This window comes from Alligator mississippiensis, chromosome 3, assembly GCF_030867095.1.
Source record: "Alligator mississippiensis isolate rAllMis1 chromosome 3, rAllMis1, whole genome shotgun sequence".
NCBI lineage: Eukaryota > Metazoa > Chordata > Crocodylia > Alligatoridae > Alligator > Alligator mississippiensis.
Window position 1 is genome coordinate 136,741,260 of NC_081826.1, and position 11,025 is coordinate 136,752,284.

At 42.6% G+C, this 11,025-nt stretch overlaps 1 long non-coding RNA gene across 3 annotated transcripts; it reads right to left on the reverse strand.

Annotated features, from left to right (window-relative positions):
- Positions 1 to 6,903: 6,903 nt before the first annotated feature.
- LOC132249394 (uncharacterized) lies at positions 6,904 to 10,567 on the reverse strand. Of its 3 annotated transcripts, XR_009460876.1 has the most exons (4): positions 10,410 to 10,567; positions 8,923 to 9,003; positions 7,873 to 7,988; positions 6,904 to 7,183 (listed from the first exon to the last, which is right to left on the reverse strand). It is a non-coding gene; the product is annotated as an uncharacterized LOC132249394 (long non-coding RNA). The 3 variants fall into 3 exon arrangements; XR_009460877.1 differs by lacking the exon at positions 6,904 to 7,183 and having other exon boundaries at positions 7,547 to 7,988; positions 8,923 to 8,975; XR_009460875.1 differs by lacking the exon at positions 6,904 to 7,183 and having other exon boundaries at positions 7,547 to 7,988.
- Positions 10,568 to 11,025: the final 458 nt, after the last annotated feature.

The following is an 11,025-nucleotide window of genomic DNA, read 5'->3' on the forward strand; positions in this document are numbered from 1 at the left end:
CTGTACACAGAACCAGAAACAGTGTGGCCAGCACAGTGCTATACCTGGATTAAATAAGCCTTACTCCTTAGCAGAGTTCAAAGAGGTTTGCTGAACCTGCTTTTGTGGCTGGACCAGTGAAGGCACGAAACAAAGTACAGGAGGCCTTGTGAAGACCAAGTGGACACTGAAAATTTTAACCAAAGTCTTCAGCTTTAAATTAGATTTAAAAAACAAGGTTTGCGGGGTTTGTGTTGGTTTTGTTTTAAGGTTGTTTTCATTTTTTTTTTTTATAAACTACTTCAGATTCTTAACAGCCTTTTCAAAACCACTAAAGCAAAACATATAAAGTAAATATTTACAATCATGACTCATGCATGCATGCTCACTAATACATACCACCTTTACCCAAGTCAACAATTATTAACCGGTCACTAAGGTGTCAACCAGTCATCCTTAACTCAGCTCTCTATGGTTTGCCAAACAAAAACTATGCCTTGACTAACAACTCAATGATTACTCTACAAGCTGTAAAATTATGTGCTAATACTTCTTCATAACAATAGCATAATATGGTTTACAAAGGGCAAACACACCATCATCTGTGAGCTGTTCCTCTCCTGCACATCTGGTTGCACTTAGTGCAGCAATGTCCATATCAAAATGTGCAAGTTCTTTGGTCACGAGTGCTGTCCTTCATTTGGGTCAGACACTCTTAGGGTTGTCCATCAGAGTGTGGGTGTTCCAGATTGCAAATTTCTTTACTTGATTTGAACCATAGAGAGAGTGATCCCATGGGACATGGTTTACCATCAGGTGAAATCATAAAATTGAAGGACTGGAAGGGACCTGCAAGATCATGAAGTCCAGTCCCCTGCCATGGGCAGGAAATTATTAGGCTCAAATGAGCTCAACAAGATGCTTATCCAGCCTCATCTTGAACACATCCAGGGATGGCAACATCACCACCTCTGCTGGGAGTGTGTTCCAGTTTCTGGTAACCCTTACGTAATCATTTTTTTCTTATGCCCAGCCTAAATTTTACCTCTATTAGCTTGTGCCCATTTGTCTTCATCCTCCCTTGAGGTGCCTTCCTAAAGAGTTGCTCCCCTAGATCTTGATGCTCACCTCTAACATACTGGTAGGTGGCTATCAAGTTACCTCTCAGCCTTCTCTTACTCAGACTGAATAGGCCCAATTCCTGGAGTCTTTCTTTGTAGGGCTTACCCTCCAGGCCCCTAATCATACAGGTGGCCCTTCTTTGTACCCTATCAAGCTTATCCACATCCTTCCTGAACTGTGGTGCCGAGAACTGGACACAGTACTTCAGCTGTGGCCTCAGCGACACCAAATAGAGAGGGAGAAGCACCTTGAAACAGGTGAGGGCACCTTGTCTAGCCCTTCCCTATAAGGGATGAGCAGAATGGATCCTAATTAGGCCTGTTCAGTCATGACTGAAGCTGCCAAATTGTACACCTCAGTTCCAGATACAAAATGACTATAATACAATCTTCACTTCCATGTAGATCCATGCCTAGAGACTTCTGGTAATCATTAGTACCTGCACCTGTTGGCACTTGCCCATCACCTTAGAATTAGGCAAATAATGCCTGGATCAAGACCACATAAACTAGCAATCATCTCATTTGAAACTGTTGTCCCACAGGATATGGAGTTAAAGCTGCTGTGCTATCACTTCTTGATTGCAAGTGGTGTATATGGGTGAGAAGGTGATGAATGCACCTGCATGACTTTATGCTGCATCTCCTAGGCTTTTTGTTTTTTGAGTCTAGCATTAATCATTCTTAGGAGTCACACTGTTTCGTTTTGTTTGTTTGTTTGGGATTTTTCCAGTTCTTAATTCCAGCCATTTTCCTTGATCTACTTGTTCTGGAATTTAGCTCATGATATAGTCAATGCCTGCTTGGCCTTTGGCTAAGTAGGATCTTGACCCATGTGGACTAGTGGAGTTCTGTTTCAGAAAGCTTTGGAGGTGGAGGTTTGGGGTATGAAGTTATTATTCCTCGCCTGCTCCAGAGCAACACTCTACAGGAGCTACTTGTGTACTAGCACACACAAAGTTTCGGGGGAATGAGGGACCAGGGAATGTAGAGTCTAGTACATGTCTGACTCCAAAGAACCACCAACCACTTTTTCCCAAGAGAGAAGCACACCTGTTGCTCAAGGTGCTAAGCCTAGAGGTTTCAGTGAAGATTTCAGAGTGCCTTCAGTGACCTTCTTGCAGACTAACAGAAGCCTAGTCTCTAATCATGGCAGAAATCCTCCATACGAACCATGCATATTTTCTTTCTTAAATTTTGGGCCATAGCAAAGATATATTGGTTTTTTATACTGAAACTTTCTGTTCAATTCTTGCAGTAGCGCAGATCTCTTTAGATAAAATAGCTTACATTTGCTCAAGTGGAACATTTTGTAATTGCTAGGTTGTAGAATACATAAACATGTATAATACTGCTCTGCCACACACTGTCTTTTATATCTCTAGTGGTTTCTGTTGTTTCATTAAATTAACTCAAATGAAATGCACCAACTTGCTGAAAATTTTTCCTGTCTTGAACTTGTTTTTTTTTAATCGCAGATTTCAAGTTTTGCCCCCCGGTGAGTTTAACTACTGTTCAGAATGTAGTATATTTCATCAAAATAACCATCACAGAATTCTTAGAATATCCCATAGCTTTGTATTAAAAAGCAAATCAGTATTTCTGGTAAGTTATCACAAACCTGTAGCTTGCCTTATGAAATCCAAGAATGTAAATTCACACCACTTCCACAAGAGATGAAAAACTAGTTTTGGATGACAATAAGAGAGATAAATCTTAGTCTCTACAACCTGGTATTGGCTTTCAGCATTCCCAATTTATCAAATAAATATATGCAATATTGAGAAATTCTTTTCCCCATAAAGGTAAATCAATACTATGTCATACTTAGCATCATATACAAATGCCAGATGAGTAGAGTCTAATAGCATTTCTGTTTTTCATTTTGCTGTGGACAAATGAGGAGTTCTTGGCTCTGCTTTAGTTTACTTCTGTTCTTCATAACTTTGCTTTGGTTTGTTGTTCCTTTCATTTTGCTAAAGAATATCCCTGTTTTACCATGATTTGCAAACCTACTTCCACTCACAATCCCAGTTCTGCTTGGCTCATGACACCTCTTCTGTTCTAAACCTAACTTTTTAAATTGAGTTCCTGTGGAGTTTGTGGCCCAGTCATAAGAGCTCTGACCCCACTTGGGGTTGTAACATTTAGTTTGGGAACTGCTGTTATTAATGGTGTAACAAGCCGAAGTACCACCCTGGGAAAGCCCTGCAGGAGAAACAGGGCTGGGTATCTGGTTCTTAGAGCATGGGCGGGAAGGAGGCAGCAGCAATACCCATGCTGGGAACTCCTAAGCAGTTCCCAGCTGAGCTGCTGCCACCACCGATGCACACTGTGCTTACTCCAGATGCTGTTCTTAAAGTAGCAGCAGCCAGGGGCTATTTTGGAGTTCCTAGCATAGATATGCTGCTGGAGTGTGGACTCTACAGGGTTAGTGGAATGATTCCTAACCTGGTACCTGGGGTAGATACCTCTCTGGTGCACGCTCAGTTATGCTACTTCTTGATACAGGGCCTAGCAAAAGAAAGAAGCACACGGTCTAGCTAGTGAATTCTGTGCAAAACTTTGCCAGTGCCTCATTTGAAATGCTGAGATCTGAAAACTGGCTGCTGGTTTCTGTGGCCTTACATCTGGCCTGTATCTAAGTCTCTGCAGATTTTTTTGGACAACATTTCTAAGATATGGTCTTTCTTATCTATGCACATAGCTGAAGTTTTCATATATGCTCACATCAGTTCATGTCTCAGTTATTGCAATACCCTTTTTCTGGCCTTGACAAATGCCAGAATGCCGCTAATAATCCACCACTTCGATATGGTGACTTCTCTTTGCAACCTTCTATTGGTCCTGCCTCTTCTATTACATCAAACATATGCCGTGTCTTCACTTTCAGAGCCCTTCTCAGACTATCCTCACACTATCATCTCTCATTTAGTACAAGGAGGGGGCTGGGATGATGTGTGTGTTACGGTACACAGTGGACAGCCCAGAGGTTGTAAGTTCAAGGCCATGGCAGAAGTATTTGTGATGTGGCCATGCCTAATACCAGTGAATCTATGAATTCTGCTAAATACCTTGTCACAAGGACACAAAAAAGGAAAGTACAAGGAGTCAGGTTCTGCCCCAGAATAAAACCACCTGCTAATCTCTATTATCTACCTGTTAGATTTTCAAATAAGCAGCCCTGTGCTGTCTCCCATGCATGGGAAGCCCTATTTGTAAACATCCTCCAAATTTCATTACCTTCCTTCAGATCCCTCCCATCCTTTCCTTTGTCACTGCTTATCAAAACTTTGGAAGGAATATTACAACTCATATTTCAGATATAAGTGTCTACTATAAAGGATGAGGAAGAGACTTCATGGGTGGTAAGAGGAACAGATGATCCCACATCTTATTTCAGCAGTCTTCAACCTTCCCCAGAAAAATCCAGTTTTGGTCCCTGTCAGAAATAGGCTACAACACCAGATGGACCTCTGGTCTGATCTAATGACAGCTCTCCTCTTCCATCCACAGGCATATCTTCTGTGTTACATCGCAGTGTGCTCAGAGCTCCCAATTCTAAAATGTTTAATTTCTTAACAAGTCACCTTCACATGTAGTTTAAGAAATCCATCAGTGTAAATGGCTGATTGAGGATGCTGCCTTGCTTCTTACAGGCAAATTTAAAATTTATGTATGAAAGAAAAATATATTGGTAGATCATTATCAAATCAAAACTACCAGCTTGAAGTGAAGGTTGTTTAAAGAGATTTATATAAGAGCTACATACTATTATTGTCGTTGCTTTTAATATCTTATAACAAGTTTATTTGTAAGAGAAAAAGAAGCAAAAACAGCAGTGCATCATTTTATACTACCGAGTCGTGATCACAGCCACGTGCTTGCCTCAGAGTGCATGGATTACCTCCATCTCAGCTTCTTTGAGATGATGGACAATTGAAAATAGAAAGCTTGGTTCATTTAGAGACCAAATCACTGCACAGTGGAAAGATTCCTCATGAGTTCAGTGGGCACTACAGCTGGCCTTTAAAATACTCATACATGCTCCAATGATGCTACTGACCTGAATGGAGACTGATGTGCTATAGGTAGGACTACTTTAACTTCTTAAAAACTCTTTTCCCCTCTAGAAGACCATGGCTATATTTTGTTAGGTACTTTTCTTCTGGAGAGAAGCTTAATTTTTCTGTATTCTGTAAATAATTTGTTTCAATAATTATTTGCACTATAACTAGTGTATTTTAAGATGTGTGAAGGAATAAGATGGACATTTCATCTCTGTTATTGTTATATTATTTTGCATTTATTGAAACTTGTAGATATTTCAAAGTGACCAGCCCTGCAGTTTTTCCTCAGGTAAAAATATCCACTGACTCAGCAGGACCTCAAATTAAACCAGTGGGAGTTTAATCGCACAACAAAGCTGCAAACTTGATATTTCTTTAAAAAGAGTAATAGACCTATAGTGTCCAATGCATCCGACTCCCTTTTCCTTTAGCCCTTTTGTACTCTGTACTAGCATCTTGGCAGCAATTACAATTCAGCTATTACAATTTCAAATCAGAGTCAGCACCAATAGGTCAGTGTAGATAAGGATGAATCATATTCAGTATCATGTCAGCTTGTCTCAGTTAAGTTCCACAAAGTGAGCCAGATCCTAGTCCACCTTTTAGTTGAGATCTACCTAAGTCATAGAGAGTGACAGGGCTTTTCATGGGCTGCTTGCATTGTGCAGAGCTCATTTTGTAGCCTTTTTGCACCTCACCACTGACTGGCAGGGAGGGTTGCCTGTTGTGTGTCCCTGCCTGTAGCTGCTGAATGGTGGAAAAGGGTAGGGCAGAGCCACATGACAACCCTCTCAGCCAATCAGGGGCAAGGGGGTGCCATCTTGGCTGCTCCCCTACCCCCCCCCCAACCTCAAGGGGCTGCAGATATTCACTGCCACTGGGGAGCCAGCATTATATTTTTACTATTTTTTTTTCACCCACAATGCCCAATTTCATGATTTCAGCAAAATCTGCAAAATCACAAATTAAGCCGTTCCCTACAGTAACTTAGTTCATTTATATGCCTAAATGCAATCCTATTCCATCCTGTTCAAGCCCCTGAAGAAAAGCTAACATAAAAAATTGGTCCTTCTCTCGCTCATGGCATCTTGTGATTGATTTAGTTTTGAAGCTAAGATGAGGATATACGATAGAAGTAGGTGTGTGGATGTTGTTTAAAGACTTGAACAGGAGGAATTCAGATCACATTTAGGTGCTTGAGTCCAGTTAGGTGGATTCAAAAGTAGATTGGGATCTGGCACACCATCTGCAATGGTCATTATTATGTTAACTATCTCCTTTTCTCATAACTGTGTTGAAAAACAGTAAATTGCCTAGAGAATATACTGAAGGTGTTCAAGATTGTGGTTGAAAACATATAAAGCAGTCTGATTAGCCATTTTACTGCTCACAGGTTCCTCAAGTAAATAATAGGCAGACATTATGACCGTAGAAAATTGAGCTTAAAGAGAGCCAGAGTAATGAGTGCAAGGGATAGAGGAATTTGGGAAAGAGCCTATCAATTATACATGCATTGGTCTGTGGTACTATCATATCTGCAATGTATCCATACCTGCTATTGGACAGAAAAATACCTTTTTTTTTAAATCCACATATACTCTTTCAGTATTACAAAAAGTACTAATAGTTCTGAATAAACAATTTTGACAAATGAAGGATTTTGACTAATGAAGAATCCATTTTACCTAATAAGTGGATTCTTTTCATCAGGTAACAAATATTTTGTCAGGGGGCTTGTGGAAAATAAAAGACAACATTTATTTTAACCCAATGGAACATTACAATGATTAAAATAGAAATATGATGTTGCTCATAAGAATAACACAGTCCCAAGAGAGCTTCTGACCTTTCTGATTGCCTTCTTTATATCATTCCTGTATCTCATTACCTTCTGCGATCCTGATAATTTTCTAGATTTCATGAAGTTTAGATACAAACAGGGAAATATATTCTGTGGGCAAGATGCTTTCTCTCTTATTTTAGGTCAGAAAGTTTTCAAGATGACTCAGTCAACTGAAATTAGGAAAACAGAGCTTTAAAGTGAAAAGTAATTTAATTCAAAATACAGACTTTTGGAGTTGTCAGTCACTAAGCAATCCTCCCCCACCTCTCTCTCTCACATATCTACTGCTGATAAAAAAAAACAACAACGTTTTGCTAAAGTGCTTGTAAAAATAAAGAAAGAGAAATAACCTACACAGGAGGAAAATAATCCAGTTTCACAATAAATTTTTTTTTTTTAAACCCCAACAATGAAACAATCTTACAAAATGCTAAATATCTACTTATATTAAATTGAGTGGATACGATTTTTTCATCTGGAAGATTTTCTTGATGGAATGATAGAGTAGTGCCTGAGGCTCATTACAATGCATGTACATTTTGAACAGAATTTTATTTTACCTAGTGGACAACCAAAGTACAGCTTGTGATCAACTCTGAGTTGCCCAACAATTGCATAGGAGCAATTCCATTACCTCCTGTGGACATGTAAGTTACTCCGTTATGGGAACAAGGAGACAGCTCTGTTCCCACAGGGCAATTCTATCAGGATAGATTTTGGCTTTTGTAGGGGATGCCTAGCTTTTGTTCGGAGTGGAAGTGATATCAGGATTTTGCCTTCTCTTCCCCCATTCCTCACCATATGCTCCCTGCTGACAAGCAGGGAAGAATGAAAAAAAAGACAACAACCCAAACAGTACCATCTCTGTAGAAAGCCATGCCAAAGGGGGTGGCATGATTGTTCTGCCAGGACACCTCACTCACTGCCATGTGCTCCCTTCCTGCCTCTGTCACAAGCTCATCCATATGGCCTCATCTGTAAGGGAGATTTAAAAGATGGTTTGAACTGCATAATGTCAGTGACTGGGCTGTTAGGCATTTGGCTCAAAACCAGCTAAAACTGAGAGCCCTTGTCAGCTGAGGCCATTGCAAAAAGCAAGAAAATCAACAATCTTTGGTTCCATATACAGCTTTAGAGGCGATTCAGTTCTTCCTAAAGGAAATAAATCCAAACAGTTCCTGCAATCCCCTTTCCCCCACAGCAGTGACTTTGCTAGGGCAAGGGAGTGAAAGTGCAGTCCATGCTCGAGTTGCTTAAACCGGCGAGATTCTCAACCTTTCTGACCTTATGTCCCACCAACCATTGGTCCCAAAAACCCTGGTCCCACCATGATAAACGATGAGCAGGGGAAAGGGGGGCCCCCCAGCGGCCAGTCGACAAGCAAACCTAGAAGAGCCAGCGGCAAGCCCGCCACTTCTCCACATCCCCCCTAGACCACCTTCACGTCCCATCCCACCGGTTGAGAAACACTGGCTTAAGCAACTTATCAGTGAATTTCCAACGCTAACCCATTCCAGGGGGCAATTTTTCATTCAGCAGGAACATAAGCCAATTGGTCAAATGAGTGAGCAAGACAAACCACACTCAACCATCTCAGTAAAGAAAGACACGTCCTCTTGTATATGTTATGTGTAACAATGAGGCTTCTGAACAGGTCCCATGCATGCTTTAAAGATACCCTACCTCTTCCCAGGAAGATGAGCAACTTTTTTTTTCCATTCTGGGACCTCAATGAGTTTTCCACCCCAAAAACCAGAGATGCAGGGATGCCTGGCTAGTCAGACAGGTTTTCAAAACCCAGTCCTTCTCTACCCTTCTGCTATGGACAGTCAAACTGATGCATCTAGAAAGCACAATCCCTTTTCTAGAAGTAATGCTTAAATACAGAAGCAACAGAAAATTAACTCACCATTACTGGTATATGTTCTGGTGCTTCCTAGAGAGATTTCTTCCTCCAGCCACCTCAAGATAAGCAGAGACACCAGATCAGCTATAATACAAGGTACAAAGTTGGACATTGGGTGGCAGCAGTCCTGTGGGAGTCCAGCTCTAACATTTCAAAAACAGGCATGAGGGGCATCTTGTTGCATACCTTCATAGACACTTCCCTGCCCTGCCAAGGCATACACAGCTCAGTCTGCAAGGATTTCACCCCTCAGCCTCACTGCAAGAAACTGCAGTTTGGGCCAAGAAGGAAATAAGCTGTCAACAACATTTTGGTGGAACTGCTGCACTAGGGTAAGACATTCCTCTAAATCAGGGACTTGTCAGAGCAGCAGGAAGAGTGCAAGAGGCAGGATCAAGAAGACAGAGAAGCGGAATGTCTCTGGGGGACGGAGGCCACAGACAGATAGAGGACTAGGAAGTCCTACAGCCCCTGGGGGCTGGTTTGATCAGTCACAGGCCCCAGAGCACATAGGGTCCTTGGCCCAAATGCTGGTACTATTCAAAGGATAGACCCAGATCCTTGTACAGGCCCAAACTCCAATCCTGGGACGTGTAGAGGTGCATCCCCCACCAAATGTGTCCTCCACTGTGTTGCACCAGGCTACTCAACAAGTAGGATGATTTCCTGCCCTGCCTCCAGCCCCATGCGTGGATGTGATTGGGCTGCACAATGAGCACTGCCTGGCAGCACCCTTGGGGAAGCTGCAGCAGGGCCCTAAGGAGTTCGGCATGCTCAACCCCGCCCTGGCAGCAGTGCGGACCCCGACAACCTCCTCCAGCCGTCTGCAGCCAGATGGGTGGGGGTGCACTGGCCGCTGCCTGCTCACCCAGGCTCTCCCCAGGTGGGCGAACACCAGCCCTGCACCCCTGGTGGTGCAGGGCAGTGGCGCTGGCTCCCACAGGCTTCACTCCCGCCAGAGGCTTTGAGGGCTGTGATCCAAGTGACTGGGAAATAGGATGGAGGAAGGAGCTAGAGCAGGGGTGGGCAAAATGTGGCCCGTGGGCCGGATGTGGCCCACCAAGCCATTCTATCCGGCCCGCGGGGCCCCTAAAAAATTTAGAAAATGAATATTAATCTGCCCTGGGCTACCTGTCATGCAGCCCTCGATGGCTTGCCAAAACTCAGTAAGTGGCCCTCCACCCAAAATAATTGCTTGCCCCTGAGCTAGAGGGAAGGAGGAGGGCAGAGAGATAGGAAGGCAGCATAACTTGCCAGACAGACAGAGACACTGGGGTGGTTGTGGGTCTCACCTGCATGTGGCAGTGCCTAGCTTAGGTCAGATGCTCCCTCCACTGAGGGGTCTGGCAGAACTGGGGGCAGTTGGCAGGGGTGGGGAGACTGCAGCCCTGATCTGCTCTTTCCCACCTAGGAGATCTGGGAGAACTGGGTTGATGACATGGGCAGCATCCTGGATTCCCCCTAGATACAGTCAATCTCCTACCGCTCACCTGCACTCCAGCAGCATGACAGGAGCCAGAAGAGGCCTGGGAGGGGGAATACAAAGTGGGGGCTGCAGGCAACAAGCATCACAACCACTAATGCTCAAGTTATGCTCTTGTACCTCAGGATGCAGCCTTATATTATAGCTTCCAGTACTTTTCCTGGCTACTCTGTAAGTTCAACCCCATCTCTTCCCTCTCCCCTTTTCTGGTTGAAGTTTAGTTTAGTTATTTATTGTTTTGTGGCTAGTCGCTTAAAGTTAATTTTTGTTCAACAGCTGTTCTCTGCAGTTCCTTGTTTTATGGTTGCACTCAGCACACAGTTAACTTTTTATTTTTCTGGTTACACATTGCACATAGTTAATTTACTGTTTTCTGGGACTTTGTACATAGTAACAATTAGTTTGTTTGTTGGGTTATTTAATTTTTTTTTAATTAACCTGTTTTGATTTTTTTTTTTTCATTGGGTCAGTTTTAGCTATTTAGCCTTATTTATTTGGGTTGGATTACTACTATTTGGGAACCATCAACAATGTATTTGTGTTGTTCATTCAGTTAAGTTCTCTGCCTGCTAAGCTGTTTGCTGTGTGTTTACTGCCCAATTCTTGTGAAAAGGGAAAATGTG